This window comes from Xenopus laevis, chromosome 2L, assembly GCF_017654675.1.
Source record: "Xenopus laevis strain J_2021 chromosome 2L, Xenopus_laevis_v10.1, whole genome shotgun sequence".
NCBI classification, from domain to species: Eukaryota; Metazoa; Chordata; class Amphibia; order Anura; family Pipidae; genus Xenopus; species Xenopus laevis.
Genome location: NC_054373.1, coordinates 126,892,736 through 126,917,227, shown reverse-complemented (window position 1 = coordinate 126,917,227; position 24,492 = coordinate 126,892,736). Strand labels below are relative to the sequence as shown.

At 37.0% G+C, this 24,492-nt stretch overlaps 1 protein-coding gene and 1 long non-coding RNA gene across 2 annotated transcripts in view; one reads left to right on the top strand and one right to left on the bottom strand.

The window, feature by feature from the left end:
- Nucleotides 1–14,143, bottom strand: part of LOC108708481 — a 56,867-nt gene extending 42,724 nt beyond the window's left edge. The window contains exon 1 of the long non-coding RNA XR_001934470.2: nucleotides 14,102–14,143. This is a non-coding gene — a long non-coding RNA (uncharacterized LOC108708481). The remainder of the gene's footprint in view (nucleotides 1–14,101) is intronic.
- The window catches only part of LOC108708480 (heparan-sulfate 6-O-sulfotransferase 3), a 282,117-nt gene that overhangs the window by 217,479 nt on the left and 40,146 nt on the right, over nucleotides 1–24,492 (top strand). The gene's annotated exons all lie outside the window — the stretch shown is intronic.

The window sequence follows — 24,492 nt, the reverse complement described above, 5'->3', positions numbered from 1 at the left end:
GGCACTGTATTGACAGGGTACTTTTTTCCAGACAGAAGCTAATGCATCAGTGATACTGGTCTGCATCCCCGGGATGCACTAAAGCTCCATTTAGAGTTGATAAATGTCTTGTGGTGCTCCAAAATCTCTTATCATAGTGACAGGTGTTATCATTACGTATCTTTGGTGACAGTGCAATACATAAATCATTAGTATATAAAATCATTCAAGTGTTTGAACAAGGTGCAGGAAATGTCTAAAATCACTAAGAATGTGTCATAAAACCCTTCAGAAAGGATGCCCTTAGGACATGGGAAAATGTAATAAAAGATGCAAAGTTTGCTCCAGGTCTAGTATATAGTAACTTATAAGCTGCCTGCTTTTATATAACACACTAGTAAATGCTAACTGCTTGTTGAGGTTAATACAGGAGCAGCCATGTGTTGCATTAACCTGCAGTGCTCTTGTACATTATATTATACAAGACTAAATCACAGTCTATGACTATCAAACAGTGAAGAGTATTTTTTTCCAAGGGCACCTGTTATGGGCCTTCAACCTCAGAGGGGTTCCCTGCAAAAAATTGCAAGCAATATATTATTTTATTATATGATCAATGCTATATATTTGTATGTGTTTGCAACAGCGATGTGCATTCTTCAGCTCCTCTGCTTTTGTTGATATCAATGTCCTACCACAAGGCTGATCCATCAAGGCAGCCCTAAATTTCTGAACCATAAATTCTTCTCAAACTAATGATATCACCCTTCCAGTACAGGTATGGGACCAGTTATCTGGAAACCCATTATCCATAAAGCTAAAGCCCATCTCCCATAAATTAGTTTTTATCAAATTAATCCAAATTTTAAAAACAATTATTTCATTTTTCTCTGTTATAATAAAACAGTACCTTGTATTTGATTCCAACTAAGATATAATTAATCCTTGTCGGAAGCACAACCAGCCTGTTGTTTTTTTTTATATTTACACGATTTTCTAGTAGACTTAGGGTATGAAGATCCAAATTACGGAAAGATTTGTTACCCAGAAAACCCCAAGTTTCTGACATTCTGGATAACAGGTCCCATACCTGAACCCCAACTCATCACTAACACTCCAATATCAGCACTACAGTTTACTAGCCCTCATTGGCACCATTTTAGCGCTACCCCTTAAACACTTTCACAACACAGTTTCACAATCCCACTACTGAAATAGAAACGGCAAGGGCTTAATTAGGGATGTTCTCCCCTATTGCACCAATCAAGATCAGCTCTGATTGGTGAATTGCTGTAATAACACACAGTTGCTTGCTGTGGGCAAAACCTCTTCAGATATAACTGTTGCATTGTTTCGGTGGTCATAACCATCAGTGTGGCTGCTTTCAATTGCAAACTTTTGTTTAATGTATGGTTTACAACCCATTTCTCAACATGTTTATCAACCTTCAGAAAACCAGTTTTCTATGCATGCAGAATTCTACTGTGCCTATTAATATATACTCACTTAAAATACTCCTTACACTAGCATCAGCCTTCTTCCTTGCCTGCATCCAGAACCACTGCATTGGCCCAGGTGTGAGTCTGCATTTCAGTGCCTAAACCTTCTGTGTGCACTTGCACCTGGCCAAACATAATGGTTCCATGTGCAACCAAGGAAGAAGGCTAATGCCAGTGTTGGGACTGAATCATACCAGTGTGGCATCAACATTAGAACTGTAGAGTACGCTGCAGAGCATAAATACATATTTTACCATCAAGGGCAACAATATTTAAACAGGAGTAAATCTGATATCATCCCATAATGCACAGTGATGACAAATGTTTCATAAGGTGTTGAATTCAGTATGCTTAAGCCAATCAGAGCCCAGAAATTAGGAATTCCGAGCCTGACTGGCAGTACAGACTGTATGCTAAGGTGGTTTTTGAAAAAAAATCTCATACAAATTTGTGTTAATGAGGTGACTTCTTAGCACTGCAATGAGTTTATCATTATTATATTGTTAAGTGATTAACTACATTCCACATTTATAATTTACCACCACCAACCTTGTCAGGTTTTACAAGATACAAATCCTGTATGTTCATTCAGTCCATGAGAGAGATGTCAGCTACATTGTGACATTATTCATACACATCAGTCTCTATATGTATTGTGACAGAGGTGAAGGTATAAGGGTATTGGTTATATAAAATGCATCTCTGTGCAGTTTTATATCCAGGGGTTCCACCATTGTAAAAACTACAGAAAAGTGAGTGAAAATAACCACCAAACTTCTTTTATATAGCACTATTTGTGTAAGTAGTGTTGTACATTTAAAACAATACATTACTATAACAGACAGATGTCAATGCAATAATAGAATACACATAGATACAATATACAGTGTAACCATATGTGACTGTAATAAAGAAATTCCAGCCGCTGTCTAGTGTACAACACTATTAGATTGTACTACTGAACAAGTCCTTTAATCTTGTTCCAAGGTATTTTTTTACTTGAGCACTGCTTACTGGAGACCCGGAAGTATGCACAATATTGCCTGTGAAAACACACATTACTACAACCTCCTTAGTAAAACACAAACTGTTCAGCTTGTTAGCTCCAACTGTCTAACACTCTTAAGGGGTTATTTAATTAAAGGCACCAAGATTGCCCTGGTGCAGTAACCTATAGCAACCAATTATCAGGAAGCATTTACTGGTCACCTGTTTAAAGGAGAAGGAAACCCCCTGGGCGCAAAACGCCTCCCCCCTGTTGCCCCCTCCCTTCCCTCCTCCCCCCTGGCCTACCTGTCCCCCTGGGCAAATGCCCCTAACTTGTTACTCACCCCTCTGGAATTCATTTTTCTGAGCATATATTAAATAAACTATAACATTAGATACCACGGTTAAGTCGTAAAAAGATTCACTAATCCCCAGTTTGTATACTTTATAGTGGTGGGTGGAGGAGAAGGCGATGTGTGACCTAAAATTTAAAGATAGTTTCTGTGGGGTGCTTTTCTGTTCCCCTTTGGAAAAATTATCTTGTTTAATTTTACTATTGCTGACCCAAGTCAGACCTCAACAGAAACTGAGAGATATGATTATAAGTAGGTAAGCAGGAGTACTGATTTATTCTACTATCAGCATTTACAGGTGTTAACACCTGTGCAGGGGGAGTAGGGAAGGGGCACTATGGAGGGTAGAGGTTTTGATTAGCAAGGGGGATAAGTTCTCCTTTAATGAGGTCTCCTGCCTCAGGCTTTGTGAAGTGAAGTCCAAACAGAGACACCTGTGCTTCTTCCACATTTATAGACTAGGGAATACAATCACTACTTCTGGGCCTATTGCAATACATATTTCCTCTAGGGCATAGGTACATTTCCTCACAATAGGAATGGTTACCTCCTTACATCCTCTAAAAACAGTTACATTCAAGATGAATTGCTGAGTCATAAGGGGAAGAGAAAATAGGTCCCTGTCTCTCAGAGCTTATAATTTATATCTTAGAGGAGGATAATAAGTGCTGTAAGTGGTTGTTACGGCATCATAAATGCCAGATATGCTATACAGTATAGCTGTTTGTGAAGAACCAATTTTTCTATCCTTGTTAAATATAGGAATCATATGGAAATTGGATGTAGATTAAAGTTGTGTGGCCCCAGGTCTCAAAAACTGGAAATAGTTCATATCTTTTCACTAAACATGGGAAAAAGAAAATGTTAAAAGTATCTCTTTTTTTGCAGTGTGCTTAACATATGTAATGTAACAGACCAAGTTAAGGACTAAAATCAAGTTGAAAGCCCAAAAAAGTTATGCCAGTTTCAAAATTAGTGTGCATCCTTTTCAGTTTCTAAAACTGTTCTAAGGCTGTTGTGATAGGCCTTTGATAAGTTTGGTCTCCAAGAGTTTGTCATAACTTTAAAAATAATCAAGAAATTCTGAAAAATAATTCTTCACCTGAGTAGATAATGTTGTGTATTTGACATGCACATCTGCACAAAACAGGGCTTTGTGTTACATTTTAAGGACAGTCAGAATTAAAGCATAGTCTTGCTTGGTTAGTCGGCAGCAAGGGGACCTGCAGAGGTACTTGATGCTGTAGATTTACTGTCATGACTTTAAAGGTCAAATCTGTAGCCAGAACACTGTTTTCGACCATGAAATCCCATAAGTCTAGAGAAAAAGCATAATTTTATATTTTTAAAAACATCCACTCATGTATAAAGCATTAGCTCTATAGCATACAAAGAAATATACCTTCCATTAAAGATTTGTATGTAGGATAACTGACTATATTATTATTTTATATTTTTATATAATGGCATCCTTCACCCAAAACTGTTTTTCATAGTGGAAGAAAATGTAATTCTAAACAACTTTCCAATATTCATTAATGTAATATTTTCAGTAGGTATGTGTAAATGTAATTGTATTTGAAAGTAGTGTTTTTTTATCATTTTCTTTTCTCTGGGTCTGACTCAAACCAATGTTAAAACAACTCAAATTAAAACAAATCAAACAAGAGTCATTTGTCCTTTAGGATTTTTTAATTTTCTTTAATCATCTTGAAACACTGTTTCACGAGTCAGAACTAAGGGTGAAGAGAATGTAAACAATGCTGATTTTCAGCTACTCCTCTGCCCCTTCTGTGCTGTTCTTTGAATCAGGTTGTCTCTACTGGATGACCTGACTTGCTACTGACATTCTGCATCCTCCATATTGTCTAAAGCTGGCCATAGATGTTGAGATTTTTGAAAGATCCGATCCTCATCGTGAGGCCACAAGTTTCTCTGAACGATCGTACGATCGTACGAATTGACCATCAACTAAAAAGACCAATTTGCCAGGAAAACAAAGGGGAGCTGCCTGCTTGGCCCTGCAAACATAGATAGATTGCATGGGTATCGACAAAGATCTTTTGACCTGGCCGCTCAATTTCCTGACAGATGTTGGCCGAAAAATCGTAAGATGTACGATCGTTCGAATACCACTAACCGCACGATAATTTCGAAGGATTGGTCGGACTTTGCTAAAAGTATATAATTACGCCTTGAAAAAGCTTAATTTAAATCTTTATTTATAAGGTAATTGAATAGCCTAATCTGTGACTGCTGTTATTTGAGCAATTAAGCGGGGTACTCTCTTTCTAAATTGCATTTTTTATAGATGTTAATTATCCAGATTTTTTACACTTTTTTTACAATACACTTTTTTGTGTTTCAAACCAGACAAACAATGATAATGCCATAACTGAAATGTAGATATTGCGACTACTTTAAAAGTATTAATTCTGGTTCCTACTGTGAGAGCATTTTTGCTTTATACACACACTAGGTTATTTGCTAATTTTCTATAAATGTCAAAGCCTTGCTTACGGCTAGGATGTGTGTATGTTTGTCATGTTGTATTAAATGAATTCAGCCTCTTAAACATTCTCAAATGTCAAATGGACAAAAGAAACCACATTTAATTAAAACTGGTTGACTGATAATTTGGTGAGACATACCACTAAACTGTCAAAGTGGTTTTACTTCCGTATTTTCTGATCTAATTTAAACATTGATATGGTTTTTTTTAAAAACGGAAAGAGAAAGAGCATATCAGCATTGCTATCTAAGTGATTCATTTGCTCCATTTATTCTGGTTGTTTAGTGCTGACATTCAGGAATCATTACATATACTTGTGCATACTTCTGTATAGCTCAGATCCATGTTCTGTTTGTTGACATTAATTTATCAAAAGTACCAGAAGTGACACACTGTTTTCTATATAATTTAAATGATTCCAGAGCAAATGCGAGGTTAATACCATATGAATACAAAAAATAAGACTTAAATGGATACTGTCGATAAACTGTCAATTAAAAAAAACGACATATCCTCCAAAACAGATTATCTATAATCTGGCCAAAATACTAGCTTCTCTGCACTATTTAAATGATGCCAGCAAATTGTTAAAAAGTTTCATGTCTGTATTTCTAAACTCCTACTTTCACCCATTGATAAATAGGTCTTTAAAATGCAACAGAAATGAATAGTGGCAGAATATCACTCTGACAGACTGTGACTGATAAATATGCTGCTAAAACACTCAATACATGTATTCTCACACAGATACCTGGGTACGAGTTATGGTTGCCACATTTCCCTGACTTGGGGTGGTGTAATGATGTTATGGGGCATGGCGCTGACAACAATAATCTCACACACTTTAAACACAAGCCATGCAAAATGTAGAATATTTTGTTAGTAAAGACCGCTGTATTTTTTTATATCCTAGTGTCATGTGCCTATAATTCTTTCTTTATGAGAATAAATGAATTTCATTTGGATAAATATTTCTGCAAAAGCAAGTCTACCTGTAGATCAGCAATGAATTTATTTGCCTGGAAAGTCGCCTGTTTAAGAAGTGTCATGTTATGTCTGCTGTGTGACAGAGTGACCTGCTCTTCCGCTGTGAACTTTCTCTTTTTGTTATTCTAAAATGCACTGACACTTCCTATATAAATATTAGCATACTGTAAAATGAATTTTCACTCCGAACTTTTCCTAATAAAAAGGAGGAACATTTCTGAAACATATGCAACTGTATATCATCATACACAATATAGCACTGTTTTAAGTCTTGAATAACATTCATTTCTAAAAACTTCATAACATGTAGGTTTTTTAATGTATTAATGTGGTTTGCACAGTGCAGAGCAAGTACTGTTTACCTGTATTGGCTTTGTTATGTGATCACTCCCAAGATGCTATTCTGTAGCCATCTACAGCTATGTTTTAATAAAGAAGATAATTAAAAATCCAGTAGCACCATATTTCATTTGAAATAAGTAACTTAAACTGAGCATTTTGCTCTCAATTCCAGTATTACAATATCTTAGTTTTTCACCTCAAACAGAATAAAATAGTGTACCTGGTGGAGTTTGGCTTTGGTTGTTTATTTCCTCCTTTCTTGTCACCATATATATGTGTTTATGATGGGGACAGGGAAGGTATTGTACTGTGAGCAAATTAAATGCAGGTTGAGGGTAAAAGCAAGTTCTGGAACATTGGCATGGACAATCAAACACTGGAAACAGTTCAGAAACTTTAAAAATAATATTCATATGTCTGGTGAATTTACACACCCTTAGGTGTTGGCATTAGTGAATGTAAGTTATGGTGTGACAAAGATGTATGCTGCTACTGTGTGCTTTCAGCCACCCAATGGTTAGGGGACAACTCCCTGCGACTCCAAGAGAGGTGCAAAGTTACCTTAAGCCCTTTTCACTCCATTAGATCCTTGATTGGTGGCTGGAGTACAGGTCAATCACCTTGGAAATAACGGCAGAGCAGGTTTTTCTCTATACAATTAACTTTTTTTTTGAGCACAGGCAAGCAATCGCTGGGTGTTCTTAGACAGTAGAGTAAATGCACATATATCTCAGTGGAAACCCACACTTTCAAATGCTCCTTGTAGATTTCCCTCACAGGCTTAGTACAGACTGTCTTAGTGATCATTTCAACAGCACTAGTGACCACAGTGGTTTCTTACTCCCTAGCTGTTCCCTCTGCCCCCTGAGCTCACCCACTCATGTCCCTATGCAGGCGGCCTTGTCACCGCAAGGGCCCTAACCCCACTGACCTCCTCAATAGAGTGTATAGCTGCTCACTAAATATCCTGTTCCTTCATTTCACTCCTAAAGCACCTATAACAGAGCTTATTGATACTAAACTTAACTAACCAGGCCTGACACATGCGCAGACCCAATCCTATAGCCACCTTCCCACTAGGTGCGATCCATGGAAAAAGCCTTCAGCACATGGGTGCTCTGCCTTTTAAACAAAATTACACTGCCCTCTAGTGGGCTTTCTAGAAGTACAACTAATTATTTTAACCTCAGGACCACTTTAAGGTGTCCAACTAGACTGGGAATAGCCTGAATAATAAACATTACTTTTCAGGGTTGCTACATTTAAAATGGCACAGATGGCACAAAATATAGACAAATAAATGATGGAAGACACGAAGTCACAGACAAAATTCAATAAATTGGCCAATTTGACAGTTGCACTTGGGTGCAAAGGTGAACTGCACTAATATATGGCTGGATAAGATGGTTGTACTCTGCTCCATTAGAATGTTATATCAACAGCCACTCATTGGCAGCTAATCACTGAAAGGAGTATAAGTGCACAACCAGGTCTTGCCACCCTTTAATTGGTAGGTGCAAGTCATGTCCAAATACCTGCCATTAAGTAATTCCTCAATATTTGTGACTACTGCAATTTGACTGCAATTTACACAATTCTGTATTGTGGGTAAAAACTTGGTGAACTGCACTTTTGTTTAGCAATTGATTCAGTCAAACATCACAAACCAAGCCAGCCAATTATCTTATTATATATGGGACAGGGATTACTAGTGTCTATATAATTAGTATGCAGCACTGTGTACAGTTATTAATGACAACATATTTTTAAAAATAAAGGTAAAAATACTGGGCCAGGTTCAACATGATGATGAAAAGGTTTTCTCTAATTAAACTGAGATTGTCCATCATTTCCCATGAAGGAGTATTTAATCTGTAATTTAAATTGACAAAATAGTTCAAAAGTCTAACCTGTTAAATATTTATGAGCACATAATATACTTTCAAGCATTCACAACAATGGGAGAGCTGAGTTGAAGAAATTCAAATAAAGAGATTATAATAAGGTGTGCTGGCTTGTTTTTCATGTAGGCAATTGGGTGCGGGGTCTGTATCCATATCCTCAAATTTTGGCTTTTACACTGCAAGAAAGCATTGTTGGTGTCAAATGAGTACTTTACTTTAAGTATGTGTTTGCTTATAATTTAACTTAAAAACATTTTCTACATTTTGTAAACTAATTTGCTGTGTGCATGGCAGATTATTACGATACCTGCTGGCTTTCAATACATGCTTTTACTATTCAGGTTTCCTTTTTTACTGCATTCTTTTCATGTGTCTGTGTAGCCATGCTGCAATTAAAAAGAAAGGACTAGTTTTTGGAGCAAAACCAGAATTCTAACAAAACACAATATAAAAAGTAAAGTATCATGACTTTCAATTAGTCCATTCAGTTTAGCACTGCCAGTAGTGCTTTCAAAAAATAAGCTCGTTTACAGACACAAAACAATATTCATGAACAATTCTTATTTGCTGTTAGAGAGACTGGAGAGTAATTACAAATTGAAATGTGAGGCAATGGCTAAATGTAGAATGCAGCAAAACTACATTTCCAGAGACTGTTCAGCGTGGCTAATGACAAGATTGCCTGCATTACATAAAGTTTGCACCATGTGATTTTTCAAAGACATGCTTACAAAGCACTAGGATGGTTTCTAATGACACAAGGTATGAAGAAACAGTTACCCTCACACACCCTGGCACTCCAAAAAAGAGACTCTCTGGTGCACATTGAAAGAGGAATCAGTTACCTCAAAACCAACATTGGAAGGAAAAGCAAATCACTGGCACACAGGGGTAATGCTAGTAGGGCAAGCCCGTGCTCATTTATTGCGTGATGCAATGTTTCGGGGAGAATACCCCCTTTTGTCAAGCATGACAAAGGGCTCGTTCTCCCCGAAATGTTGCATCACACAATAAATGAGCAAATGATTGGGAGTTTGGTCAACTTTGTTTTAATAAGCAAAAAAGATTAATTTGAGTTTTAGTAAATAACCCCCTTAATGGCTGTTATCCTAGACATTTGGTTGTTGCAGTGTATCAGTCCCACAGAAACTTTAATTACAATGCCTGAAAAAAAAATCTGGAGTGAAATCATAGATGTTGGATGGATCATGTTGGTCTGAAATCTAATAGCTGAATATAAATATGTATGGTTTCTATGTAGAAACTGAACAATACATCCAGCTGATTCTGAGTTTTGGAAGTAAACTATCCTAACCTCTTCTAAGAGTGGTAAATTATTTTCAACAATACGTTGTATATTTAGGAAATTGAAAGTTTTTTTGTTGAGACTTAACATGCATTATAGAAATGGTGCTTGACTGTTTTCTGGATTTGCAGGTCAAGCAGTTAGCATGAAATGTACTGAATCACGGGTAGATCGTTATCAGCCTAATTTAATTAATCGTATGGAACAACTTAGCCTAATAGTACTGAAGAAAACATTGTGGAATACAAATCACCCAACTCTTTTAAATGTATTCTGTCATGACAGAAGAAGCAGATGATAAAACAGACATATTTCTATTGTAATTAGCCAAAGACTTCATTTGGCAAGAGAGACTGCTGACAATGAGAAGCACAAATGACCATCATCTATGCACCAGAGGGTCTAATCAACTGTTTTAGGTGACCAGCAGATGGATCAGTTGCCGGGACTAAAGCCATAAAAAGTTAATTACTGCCATCTTGAACATATGTACATTGGTCTATTTGTTTTTTCTGTATACAAAAGAATGTTTAAATATAAAACACAAAATTCCCTTTTCAGCAAATTCAATTCTATATAGTTTTGTTAATTTTTTTACATTTGAAACAAAGGAAATATTGTGCAAGTCAGGATAAACTATAGCCAACATTCACTCAGGCACTGTTTTGTAAAGCTACACAAATACAACTTGTCTAGAATGTCAGTATATATATAGGGATGCACCGACACTGAATCCAAATCGGGAGGAAAATTTGTCACAAAACAAGGAAGTAAAAAAATGTTCCCTTTCCCACCCCTAATTTGCATATGCATATTAGGATTCGGTATATATATATATATATATATATATATATATATATATATATATATAGCATATAGATATATAGCATATAGATATATAGCATATATATTCTGTAGTGTTTCTGACTGTCAGGTTTAAGCTACTCACAATGGCACAGGAGACATTCTTTCTGTAAGAGATCTGTATTTTAGTCAGTCTAGCACACTCCAAGATTGCTGCAGAACCTCCTACATAAACAAGTTTCAGTTAATATGTATAATTCAATATTATCCTGTTGTAGCGACACCTCGAGGCACATTTATCAAACGTCGAATTTTGAACTCATGCAAGTTTTTAAAAACTCCCATAAACTCCCATGAACTCGAAATTCGACCTATCGAAATTTATTAAAAAAATAGAATTTCCTAAACTCGGGTGAATAGGATCGACCCAAAAATTGATTCGAATTTAAAAAATTTAATTAAAAAAAATCAAGAACTAAACATAACTTATTTAAGATCTGTATACATGATGCTGTGTACACAAAAACTGCATTTATTGGGTTTGCTGTGTTAATTGTTTATGTTTTTTTTCTACAGTTAGAATTTATAGGGCTGGAATCTTGTGTTAAAAATGAAAATATACAATTTGTGTGTAGCAATGTACATAAACCTGGCTCAGGAATGGGCCAGCTGGCTATTTTTCCCTCTGAATCAATGAAATGAAGAAATCATACGCACACAACTTTATCAAAATGTGTCTTTTTCAACTTAAGATATATCCCTTTCTGTCAAGCTCTCTACAGGCTTGACTTGACTCTACATTTTTGTAAAATGAATAAAAGATGAACACTGTGTAATAATTTCATGTTGGTTTCCTCCCACACTCAAACAACATACAGGTAGTCGCTTGGCTCCTGATGAAATTGTAAAACATAAATGTGTCAGCACTATATAAATAAAGAAGCGAAATGGCAGTTACATTCTCCAGTGCATATGAAGTCAAAACAGGTCTTGTTCACTTTCACTGTGCCAAAACTGTCTGTTTTCTGTTAAAAGTATATAGGTGTATTTGTTCTGCTTATAATGACTGAAGACTTTTAAACACATAATAATGACATTTTCTTTTTTTATATACCCATGTAGAAGGAGAAGACAAAGGTATGGTAATCAGAGGGTGCGAACAGAAACAGTAGATAGTCAAAGTGTATTCGTTGCAAAAAAAAAGCCAATGGGAAAAAAATTCAAAGGTTAGAAAAAACTGAAGCCAAGACAATTGAATTATAACTAAAGTTGACACTTGACAATAACAGCAACTGAACACAACAGCTTTTTGTTTAGTAAAAATGTACCAATAGTTTCTAAGCAAGCCACTGGTAAGCCTAGAGAATTAAAGTTTTTTTTTTCAAAAAAAGGCATAGTAGCCCTTTATGTATTTCTTTTTCTTTGGCACCTTACATTAACTTATTTGCCTCTGAAGTAATGCATAGCTCAGGTGTGGTACTGGAGTGCCCAATGCAATGTCCCTATTGATTCTAAGGGGTGGTGATTCATGTGGCACGTGTCTTTGCACATAAGTAATTGTTGACAAGCACACACATGTACACTATTGTACCATACTGTCAAATTATGCAGTGTGCTAAGATATAATAATGGTGCATTAAAAAAGACTTACTATGCTGAGCATGTGTATCAGTATTTAAAAGGGGCTGTCCACCTTCCAAACACTTTTTTTCAATTAATGGAAAACTAATCCCCCAAAATACTTAAGGATCAGATAGTGTATATCAAATTAAGTGGCATATTAAATAATCTTACCAAACTGGAATATATATTTAAGTAAACATTCCCCTTTTACATCTCTTGCCTTGAGCCACCATTTCATGATGGTCTGTGTGCTGCCTCAGAGATCACCTGACCAGAAATACTACAACACTAACTGTAACAGGAAGAAGTGTGGAAGCAAAAGACACAACTCTGTCTGTTAATTGGCTCATGTGACCTAACAAGTATGGTTTGTTTGTGTGCACCATGAATACTAGGATCCCTTATTTTTTAAAATGGCAATTTTCAATTTATTTATGATTACCCAATGGCACATACTACTGGAAAAGTATATTATTATGAAAATGGTTGATTTACATGAAGCAGGGTTGAACATGAGCTGTTTTACTCAATATCTTATTATAAAGACCTACATTGTTCGGGGGGTATAGTTTTCCTTTAAGTTGTTTTAAGATTAAGATTGTTCCTCAGAAATAAAGACTTTTTTCAATTACTTTCCATTATTTATTTTTTACTGTTTTTCCAAAATCTAAGTTTAAAGTTGAATGTCCCTGTCTCTGGTGTTTGAATCTGGCAGCTCAGTAATTCAGGTGCAAACTGTTACAATTTGGCAACATTTAGTTGATACATTTCTCAGTAGAATCTCTGGAGTATTAGCAACTATTGTATCAATTCTAACATCTGCCTGTAATGAAATCCAGAGATACTGCTCAGCAGGGACAAAGATAAGAAATGTATCAATTAAATGTAAACATTTAGAACAGTTTACATGGTCGGCGACCCCCCTCCCAGAGCTTCTTCAGAAGCTGAAAAATAACACTTTACACTTCAATATTAGTAAAACAGTGACACATAGGAAATACAAAGTCATTGGAAAAAGTCTTTATTTCTGGTGATCTATCTGAGAACAACTAGTTGTTGAAGGTGAACACCCCTTTAACATTTTATTTATAAAGTAAAAAAAAACAAAACATGATTTATCAAATTTCCAGACAGTCAAGAAAATTGTGAATGGACTGATACCTTTGTCAAAGCTGATACCAGGTCCGGACTGGCAATCTGTGGGTTCTGGCAAATGCCAGAGGGTCTGCTATAAGGTGCCATAGAAAGTCAGTATTTAGTGGTCTGGTGGGGGCTAATTGGGCCTCTGTGTACCTGAAATGCCAGGTTCTATTTTAATTCTCAGTCCCGATCTGACTGATACATGTGTCACTTTGTCAAACTGTGTTTATTGGTTTGAGCAGTTAAATGCCATTGTGGTCTATGGGGAGATAGTGCTTAGCCCTACTCAGAAACATCAATACTGAGCACGATCGCTTGTCTCAATCCTGACTCCTCCCCATCAATTATTTAATATATAATCAAACTTGAAACCACTCAGTAAAAATTATGAAGGGCTGATTAGTCAATTCCCAAACTCAGCTGTACTGTGCACTAAAAATATAAATGCTATAAACTACAAACATTCACATCCCAGCTTGAACACAATATAGATTTGGAGACAATGTCTGTTTATTCATTCAGTTATTGTGGTTCACCAATGTTCATCAGGGTCAGATTTTCTTTTAAAGGGGACATTTTGCATAACCTTCATATTCAGATATATGATGAATCTTTCCTCAAACAATGTAATGATGCAGAAAAAAAAAGTTTTGAATGCATTTTACCTGCTAAAAGTGTCATTATATCAGAGCTGCAATGAGAACCTCTCAGGTCAGAAGCTAGGCTGAAATGAAGAGTGGGCGTGTCTGTTCATTCTCTCACAGGAAGTGGTCACAGCACTGACTGACAGGCTGAACTCATGAGCTGTAGCAGCCATACCCCTCCCCTCCCACCCTCTGCCCTGTGTGTTTCCAGCCTGCACATAATTGTTTTATGCTGCTGCCTGATCATTTAACTTAACAGTGTATTGTAAATGCTCAGCATAATGCAAGAGATGTTAAGTTTAATACAAACAAATTTGCTGTTCTAAAACATTTTCAGGTGCAGTGAGTTGCAAGGAAAACATGCAGCTTTTTTGGAACATTTTTATGATCTTGTGCTGGGAGTTGCAAGGGAAAAATGCAGCTGTGCTCACTGCTGTAACAGTTTGAGGTCAGGTGCAGGGAGTTGCAAGGGAAAGGCAGCTCTTCTAGAAGAGTTTATCAGGTGCAATGAGTTGCAATGGAAATGCATCTGTTTTGGAATATTTTATGATCAGGTGCAGGGAGTTGCAAGGGAAAGGCAGATGTTCTGGAACAGTTTATTGTCAGGTGCAAGGAGTTGTAAGGAAATAAATGCAGCTGATGTTCTGGAATTGTGTAACATCTCATAACAGATACAAGGTGTAAAAAAAAAAAGGAAAACCTAAAAAATATTCATAGCTTTTTGTATACAAAATGAGATTGTATGTGTTTTTATTTACAAAATGTTATAGTTTGCTTTTCTTTTTTTTTAACCAATATCCACAAAGGAGAGGAACAAGCATTGGGTAAGGGGGGAAAGGAGCAGTGGAGGGACAAGGAAAAGAACAAGGCAGACAGGGAGAAAAGCGAACAGTGAGAGATAGGGAGGTGGAGGTTAAATGAATAGAGCAGAGAGTGACAAACGAGTAGTGGAGGGAGGGGGAATGAGCAGAGAGGGAGTGAAATGAGCAGGGGAAGAACTGGAAGATTAAATGAATAGAGCAGAGAGAAAGAAAGGAGCAGTGGGGGGAGATGGAGAAAAACGAACACAGCAGAGAGTGAAAGAAAGGAGCAGTGCAGGGAGGGGGAAATGAGCAGGTGAGTAAGGGGTTAAACAAACAGAGCAGAGAGTGGCAGAAACGGAGCATTGGAGGGAGGGGGGAAACAAACAGAGAGGGAGAGAAAGGAGCAGGGGAGAGAGGGGGATGTGAGCTGAGAGTGTCAGAAAGGAGCAGTGTAGGGAGTAAACGAACACAGCTGAGAGTGAAAGAAACAGTAGTGGAGGGAGCTGGAAACAAACAGAGAGAGTCAGTGAAATGAGCAGGGGAAGAAGGGGTTAAGTGAATAGAGCAGAGAGAAAGAAAAGGAGCAGTGGGGGAGAGGCAGTAAAAGGAACAGGGGAGGAGGGGTTAAAAAAATAGAGCAGAGAGAGACAGAAACTGAGAAGTAAACGGAGCAGTGGAGGGATTAAAACGAACACAGCTTTGAGTGAAAGAAACAGTAGTGGAGGGAGGGGGGAAACAAACAGAGGAAGAGAATGAACAGGAGAGGAGGGGGGGGGTTAAACAAATCGAGCAGAGAAGAGAAACGAGCAGTAAGAATGATCCAGTCTGTAGAAGGAATGCAGGGACGGACTGAGTGTGACATCATGAACAGCACCGCCCACCTCTGCACGCCCAGTCCTCCCTCACTGGATGCAGCTCTATTACACAGGCAGAAATGGCCGTCGGCTGCAGAGCCACATACCAGAGATTCCAAGACAGGAAACTTAGCAAAGGGGCGGGCTGAACACAGTTTTCATGCTTGTATGGACATATTTGACCCAAAAGGTATTAAAATAAAAACAATTCCTTATATTTTACATTATTTTACATGGTTTTCTGCATTGTACAAAATTATGGTATATGTCCCCTTTAAAGATTTAACTTATTATTATTATTGCTTGAAGTCAGAATTGAGTAGCATTTAGTTCAAGTGCTGCCAGATGACTGCAGTAAAAAAAGGAAAGAACCTCTATTCCCCCAAACTGTCTATCAATTAGAACTGAAGAGGTCAAAGTGGCCTGTATAAAGAGGTAAACACAGTCCAAAAGGATATAGAAATGACAAAGGTGCATAATAAATAAACATCTGGGGAGTTTGGATCCACAAGGGGTGCTCATTTTGGCACAACAAGAAGTTTGGGATACCTCACAAATTCATCATTAGAAGCAGCTGTAAGGGGCACATTTACTTAGCTCGAGTGAAGGATTAGAATGAAAAATACTTCGAATTTTGAAGGTTTTTTTTGGCTACTTCGACCATCGAATTGTCTACTTAGAACTTCGACTACAACTTTGACTTCAATCGAACGATTCAAACTAAAAATCGTTCGACTATTCAACCATTCGATAGTCGAAGTACTGTCTCTTTAAAAAAAACTTCGACCACCTAAAACCTACCGAGGTGCAATGTTAGCCTATGGGGAAGGTCCCCATAGGCTTTCTAAGTAATTTTTGATTGAAGGAAAATCGATCGATCGATGGATTAAAATCGTTCGAATCATTCGATTAATCTTTTTCCTTTGATCGTTCGATTGAACGAAATGCGGTAAATCCTTTGACTTCGATATTCGAAGTCGAAAGGATTTTAATTCGATGGTCGAATATCGAGGTTTAATTAACCCTCGATATTCGACCAATAGTAAATGTGCCCCTAAGTGTGTGTGTGTCTGTGTAAATTTTCGGGAAGGGGGGGTTTGTAAGAAGTAGTTACCTCTATCGTTTATTACATTTAATTAGCACAGTTGCATGTTTCTTTAAAAAACTGATTTTCATAATGAATATATTAATTGGAAATGACACTGTTTAAACCAAGTAGCAAGGTCAGAGGCGTTCTACTAATTTCACCTTCACTTTAATCAGTTCACTGCTCGCCATGCAGAGTCTAGTTACACTATGGTGTCTTCCATATATGCCCGCAAAGCATTGTCTCAGATCTTTTCACATGAAATAGATAAAAATATGATAAAAATCAACATGACTGTGCAAATAATTGCTTTAATAATATTAAGATGGATTTGCAGAGAAAATACATTTATCAGGATCATTTTGATTTCTTTAGAAATGTAGTTCCATTAACATAATGCACTACATAATACATGGGAGGATAATGAAACCCTGAAAAACTAGTGGCCTTGTTCATTTTAACTTCAATTAGTATAATTTTATACATTCTAACATGATATGTACCCTCATGGAATACTCAGTGTAAATTCCCTAGAAAAAAAAGGAGATATAAAGGTTGAGAGCACTGGGAAATACACGTACCATAATAAAATAAATGGGTTGATCTCATACCAAGAGTAACAAGCTACAGGAATGACAGCTACTGCACCTGCCAATCTTTCATAAAAAACAATGGCTGAGGGATCTTGTCATAGGAGCATGAGGGGAAATCGTCAATCAAGTTGGTGCAACTTGAAATGAGAACACTTATTTTTAATCATTATATCCAGGCAAGATGCCAAGCAACTCTAAATCACTTGATTGCAATTATTGTTTTATGGGCAATCATCAGGTACAGTTCATGAAGAATTCCACACAGAGGGATTCTGTGGTCATGCTGCCTGATGTCAAGACCATTTCTGTTGTGATTTTCGTTGTTTTAGTAGTTACTTATATGACTTGTATGTATGATAAAATCATTTTTTTCTTCCAGTCTACACTGGGCTTATTTATTTTAACCTCGATTTTTTTCTGGTCGAGTTTTTAAAGGCGAACACTCAAATTTTTAGACATTTATTATATCCTAAAGCTGCTAAAAATCCAAAAAGACACACAGGGGGTTATTTATCAAGCTCCGAATAACTGAACATCGAATAATTCGTAGTTTTCGGAGCAAAAATAAATGAATAATTTTTTTCCGAGATTTATTAAAGTCTGATGCTCTAAAAACTCAGAATACGAAGCCCCAGCATCTAAAAGCTCTCAAGGTCCTGTATAAGTAAACGGGGAAGGTCCCAGTGTCTGTGCTCATGTCCATATTAATATTCGATGATCTCTGAGTTTCGGCACAAAAAACTCAGAAAACTCAGAAAAAATTTTAGTTTTTGCAGAAAACTCCGAAAACTTCAGAGCTTTCTCCGAAAACTCAGAATTGTTCGGAGTTTTGCCCGACCCTATTTTTTCTGGCTTTTTTCTTCATAAACAAGGTCCATTCGGGAATTCGGAGTTGCTCGGAGTTGGATATTAGAAATACTGACATAAATTAGGACTTTGATAATTAACCCCCACAGTATTCCATTCCCAAAAGGAATTACACACCATGATATATACAGTACATCCAATACCATTGGATTGTAATAGCTTTGTTTTAATTCTTTGTCTCTATTATAAAAGTAATACAGGTATGGGATCTATTACGTGGAATACTTGGGACCTGGTATTCCCAGATAATGGGTTAGGGTTCTACTGTCATTTTAATCACTGTACCTGATGTCTACTGAAGAAACATACAAATATTACATAACCCAAATAGGATTGTTTTGAAAACTTAGTTGCAACTTAGTTACAACAAGTACAAGGTACTGTATTAATATTGCAGAGAAAAATATTATTATTTTTTTAATTACCATTATTTGCTTTTTATTCCATTCATTTTTGTTGAATTGTTCTTCTGAGAACAGTTATCTGCTTAAAATGGACTCTATGGGAGATGGGTTACCTGCAATGGAGCTTTCCGAATATTGGACACAATCACCAGCGGCAATACTGGCCCCTCTGCCACTTAAAGCAGCTTGCTGCTGCCCCACACACACGTTCACATTTTTGGTGCCGGAGGGGGTCCAAGAGGGTCCACATGTCACCGGAGGGGGTACATGGGGGCCCACTATGCTAGCAGAGAAAATGAATTTGCATTCTCAGCGCTAGAACAGCCAATTTCAGAAATTTGGTTTTCTTAAAGTTACCAGAAGCTGCATTTTTGTGGGCCATTTATTGTAACCAGTGGGTGCAGCACCCCTGATCTTCATTCAGTGACACTCAGTAGTAATTTTAAGGTAGAAATCCTTCACTATCTTTGTATTTGCCATAAAGTAAGGTTTGACCGAAAGCAACTGTGGGAGCTTTGGAACCTTGGGACCTTAATGACCAGGAACCTTGGCTGCCTGGAGGGTGTTAGTTTGACACATCGAACCATTAAAATACTTGGTAATTCATTATTCCCTCTGCTGGGAAAGAGGCACGTTAGTGATTCTTGGTGGGTTACAGAATTGTTACTCTGTTGGTAAATGAGCCCCACTATGTTTATGGAGCTACTGATACAGATGACATTTTCACTATGAATGCATTTCTTAGACAAGTTAAGATAACAGCTTTCTACCTAAACTGAATCTAGTGTATTAACGTATAGTTACTATTAGTATGTTATAGCACATCCTATTCTAAGTAATTTAGCTACTCAGATGGTCTTCATTTTTTTATAGTTGGAATTGTTAGCCTCTGCTGCCTCTTGCACTGACCCCAGGAGCCAAAAATAAATTTGTCTGTAAGACAACCATTTTATTTTACTTATGTTTCTGTTTATGCCTCTCCTTTTCTTTCAGTCTGTCATAAAAATCACTGCCTGGTTTCTAGGGTTAATTTACCGTAGCAACAAGATAGCTGCAGAGACTGGAAAAAAGCTAAATATTTCAAAATACACAAATAAATATTCAAAGAAAACCAGTTTAAAATGATCTCAGAATATCATTGTCAATATAAGTTAATTTAAAGGTGAACTGTTCTTTTAAAGGTAATGTGCTACTGTTTTCTAGACTGGAGAAAATCCGCAAACCCTTTAGTCCAATAATTATGCAAAAATGTATCCTACTACAGAAAACGCTGGTATAAACCTTTAGATACAGAAGTATAGAGTAAAGGGATTGAGCAAAAGTTTGTGCTTTTAATGTTGGTGATGCTGTTTTGTCACTGCATAAAACATAAACCAAAAAGATGAACATATACTGATTTTCTTGTAAATCCAAAGTAAAATGGTGCAGAGGCAATGACTGCTACAGTTTACTCTGAAAAAAACCCCAAACAAGTTTATCTTGGCAGATGGAGCATCCCTTCTAGCAGTAAAACTGAGGAGAAATACCTGCAGAATGAAGATAAGCTTCAGTTACCTTTTTGCTGCCAGCTGATGAAATTTTATTCAGTGTCCTGGGGTGACTGTCACTTAAACTATTACTAATTCACTAGACAAGAAGTACATGTGGAAGATCCTGCAACAATAGATTTAAAGCTAAATGGAAAGTGGAAGAATACGCCTTTGTTTACTCTAATGGACCTTACACTTGAAGTAGGGTCTACTGAAATGCATAAAAATAGATATATTGCATTTAGATGGGTTTAAACAATGCAAGTAAGTGCCTTTTGGGACTTCAACATGCATTTTTCTATTTTAATATCATTTGAATGCTCTTCATATGCATAAAAGCTGCATTTTTGCATGTAAATGAAGCCAGTGGTACGCTAAAATAGAGGTACAGTATAATTAGGCAGAATGAAATGGAATCGGTTAAAAGGAATATAAAATATATTTATTGATCTGTGCCTCTGTATGGCATATGCAACTATTTTGCATTATAAACATATTAAAAATTCTCTAGCATTTTTAAATATGAATTGTTCATAGTTTGCATCTAATGAAAGTCCCCTGGATTCCACTCTGTGTACAGCTCAAGTAAAGTTAGGCAGTCAGTGGCTATGTTATTTGTCCTGCTTGTCCCAACTGCTGATAAAGGAGCTGATAAAGTAAATGCAGGCTTGTACCCCAAATACACATGGTAAACACAGTGATGCTACAGGGAGTCTGGAGCATAAAGCCCCATAAGAAGACTTGTGCCAAAGGGAAATGAACCCTTTAGTAAAGTCAGAGAACAGGGACATCATGCATAAGTTGTAGAAAGTGGATAGCAGATTCCATGTAGTTTGTCCTAAAGTGAAGGGACCCCAGTCTAGAGAGGAATTATAAGGCTATGTGTAAATCCCTAAGAGGCTTCCACAGGACAACTAGAAGTGTATCCCACTACTGGTAACGGTGACTGCTCTGCTGTCATTGTTTTATTGCTATTCCAGTCTCTGAGTGTTGTCTCACCATTTGTTGTACTGAAGGGAATACACGCTGCTACCTGTTAATAAACCCATTTGATGTCCAAGAATCAGTGCCCTTTATTGTGTCAAGCTTTTTTATCTAATGATGCATTTTATAGGAAATTTTCTCTTCTATATAACTGTGAGAAGAATGCAGGAGTCAGCATTATATCAATATATGTGTGTGTGTTTTTGATCCTCCTTTCATTACTCTTAACCCTGCTCCATGTGGTTCTGTAACCTGTACAATTATGTATAGTATGATAAAAAATTTGTTACTCATGTGTCAAGTAAAGGTACTGTAGGTTCATGATTTAGGTACCTTCTTTTATCTATTTCGTTTTTTATCTTTTTATCTTATACTATATTTTTCTTGATAGTTCATGCTAATATAATTTTGTATCTAATTTAAGATATGCTGCAACAGAAGTTGCATACTTTTTTTTTTTTTTTTAAACCATCTTAAAAAAATATTTTAAACCATCTCAGTTATGTATGTAAAGCCATCCTTCAGTTATTGTTATCGGTGCAAATTGGCTTCAGTTTAGTAACAATAATAGCCAATCAGCAACTTTTAATATTGTCACAATTGTCTAATGCTAATTGTTGAATGTTGTAGTGTTGCAAATGTGCACCATACTTGTAGAAAAGAGCCAATGGGGCTTATTTACAGATGGCTGTGCTCTGCAAATTGCTATGAATGTTTTCATTTGATGAAAGTTCAGACCACAGCATCAGAGGGAGCAGGTCAGCTCTGTACTTACTGCTGCATCTTCTGCAGCTCCCTAAATTGCCCATCTGAATGATGTACAAGTTGGGGGGAGGGCACCTGCATCCCTCCTGCCCCTCATGCAAACAGCGATACCTAATGCGTAATAAAAAAATAGGCTCCAGTGTGAAAAAGAGAGAGAGAGAGAGAGGTCTTCAATCAGACCAGTTATGGAATATTAATCAGCAGCAATAGCCTTATATTTTTATTTATTTATTATTTTATTATTTATTTATTATTAGGTATTCACCCCTTTTGTAATGCCTTTATTTGTCTATCAATACAACTTACACAAGAAGCGTATTTTCAAATGTTCAGTGTTTAAAAAGATTTGTTTTGGCAGAACATGAAACTAGGCATCTGCGTGTGTCCTTAAGAACTATCTATAATGAATTGACACACTGTCAAATGTTCTTGACAGTCAGGAAAATTCTGATAAATGGGGAAAACATTGATCTGCTAAGATTCTTTCAGGATTCCCCAGTACAAAATTTAATAATTCAGCCTCTGTGTTTAAATGCTTCTTGAGGCCTTTCATTTCCTTGTGTTACTGTATATTTGCCCTTTAAATAGACTTTATCTCAAAGTGCTTATTTCTGTGTTGTGAATTCTTTTCTATTCTTACTATCGTTCTTTGGGTACATAACTGAATTAAAGAGCACATGTTGGAAACCAGTGGAGGAACAATCAATCACATCTCTGCGACAGACCAAAAATACATAATGATTTCCATCTATGTGGGTGTATTTAAAGGTTTTTTTTTTACATAATGTTCTCTAGATAAAACCTGAAATAGAAAATCTCTTTGTGTAGAGAATAATCATAGACAGTCTTCTAAAGTTTTTTTGCATATGCAGAATAACTAAAATATGTACATACAATATGTAACACTATTGTCAGGACAGGCAGCAGTCAAAGGCAAAGTCTGGCTAACAGACTACATATCTACATACCAGGCTAATGCAAGGACAAAATCCAAAGTACAGACTAGAGGTGACAGCCTAGAAATTTAACAAGGACCAGGGGCAGGTACTGAAGGTCCTAGCAGACAGCTAGGAACAGGTAACCAAGTGATCCAATTGAGGATCACAATTAGGCAAGCATCTTTCTTAAATTAGAAAGAAAAGTGGAGGGAAAGAGAAAGGTGATGTGATGCCAATTGTGTTGCTTTCTGGGTTGTCATGTACCAATCATCTGAATTATTTACAAATTAAGCTTTATATTGTAACATTTATATTATATATATTCAATATATTTTGCATCTGTCGCTAAGTTTAGTAAGTGACAGCAGCAAAGAGAATGTGCAGTGAATCAGCAGAAAAGAAGATGGGGAGCCATTGTGGCATCTTCAGAGGCACATATCTTTACAGCTAAAGGGTTGTGGTTGTCTTGGGCAGGTACAGAAGAGCAAAAAAACCTACAGTACTCCTTTAGTTATGTGTTAGTTCACCATAGTAAGGAGGTCCACCATGGTTTTTAATGTCTGATCATTTTTCTTCTTGTTGAGAAAAGGCTGAATGTTAAGTCACTAAGAGAAATAAGAGTTTGCTGATATGGGGCAAATAATGAAAGACACAACTGAATGTAGGGAAATTAATGAGGGCTTGGCACCCACACCGACGTGTGGGAGGCATCTAAGGTTCCTGTTCCTGAGAGGTTCCTGTGTGGCTTCTATAGCCAGTAATAGGAATCAACTTAATAAAAGAACAGAGGAGCTTGGGGAAGCAACTAGCTTAGCAGAAGAAACATTTAATAGAACCCCCTCACGGCAACATTTCCTTCTAGTTTTGCAAGCACATAGACAGTATCACCTCCATCTGCTAGAAAAAACTAAAAAAAGCTCCTATATTCAAATCACCTTCTCTTTGAGAAAGGCAATAAAGGGGGGAAACTGCTAGCATACCTATAGAAACCAATAATCTAGCTCCCAACAATGTTAAAATCCTAGCAAAAGTCCTAGCTAACTGACTTACCAAGGTCATCTTATCTATAGAACACCTGGACCAGTCTGGCTTCATGCCAGGCCGGGACGACCGACAATAATATACGTAGGCTATACACAAACCTTGACTTAGCCCGGATAGGGGGATAATCAGGAGTGGTAGTTCCGTTGACATTAGGAAGGCTTTTGACTCGGAGGCTTTTGACTGGGAGGTGATGACAGCAACGGGTTTTGGTTTTAAATGTATTAATTGGGTTTGACTGCTGTATGCCAACCCAGTAGCTAAACTCAGCATGAATAAATTGATCTCTGAATCGTCCCCCCTAGGCAGAGGTACTAGACAAGGATTGAGCCACTAGCAATGCTAATATGTACAACGCCACTCCAGGGGTTTATGCTTTTGTGGGTTGGAAGAGCGCATATCTCTATACACTCGTTGACAAATTTTGGGAAGTCTCGGGCTCCAAGTTTACTGGTAAAAGTCCACTTACATGTGGCTGAATCAACCTGTGCCCTCCATTCCAGCATTCCCAACAGAGCTAAAATGTGTTGAAATGTTTAAATATCTA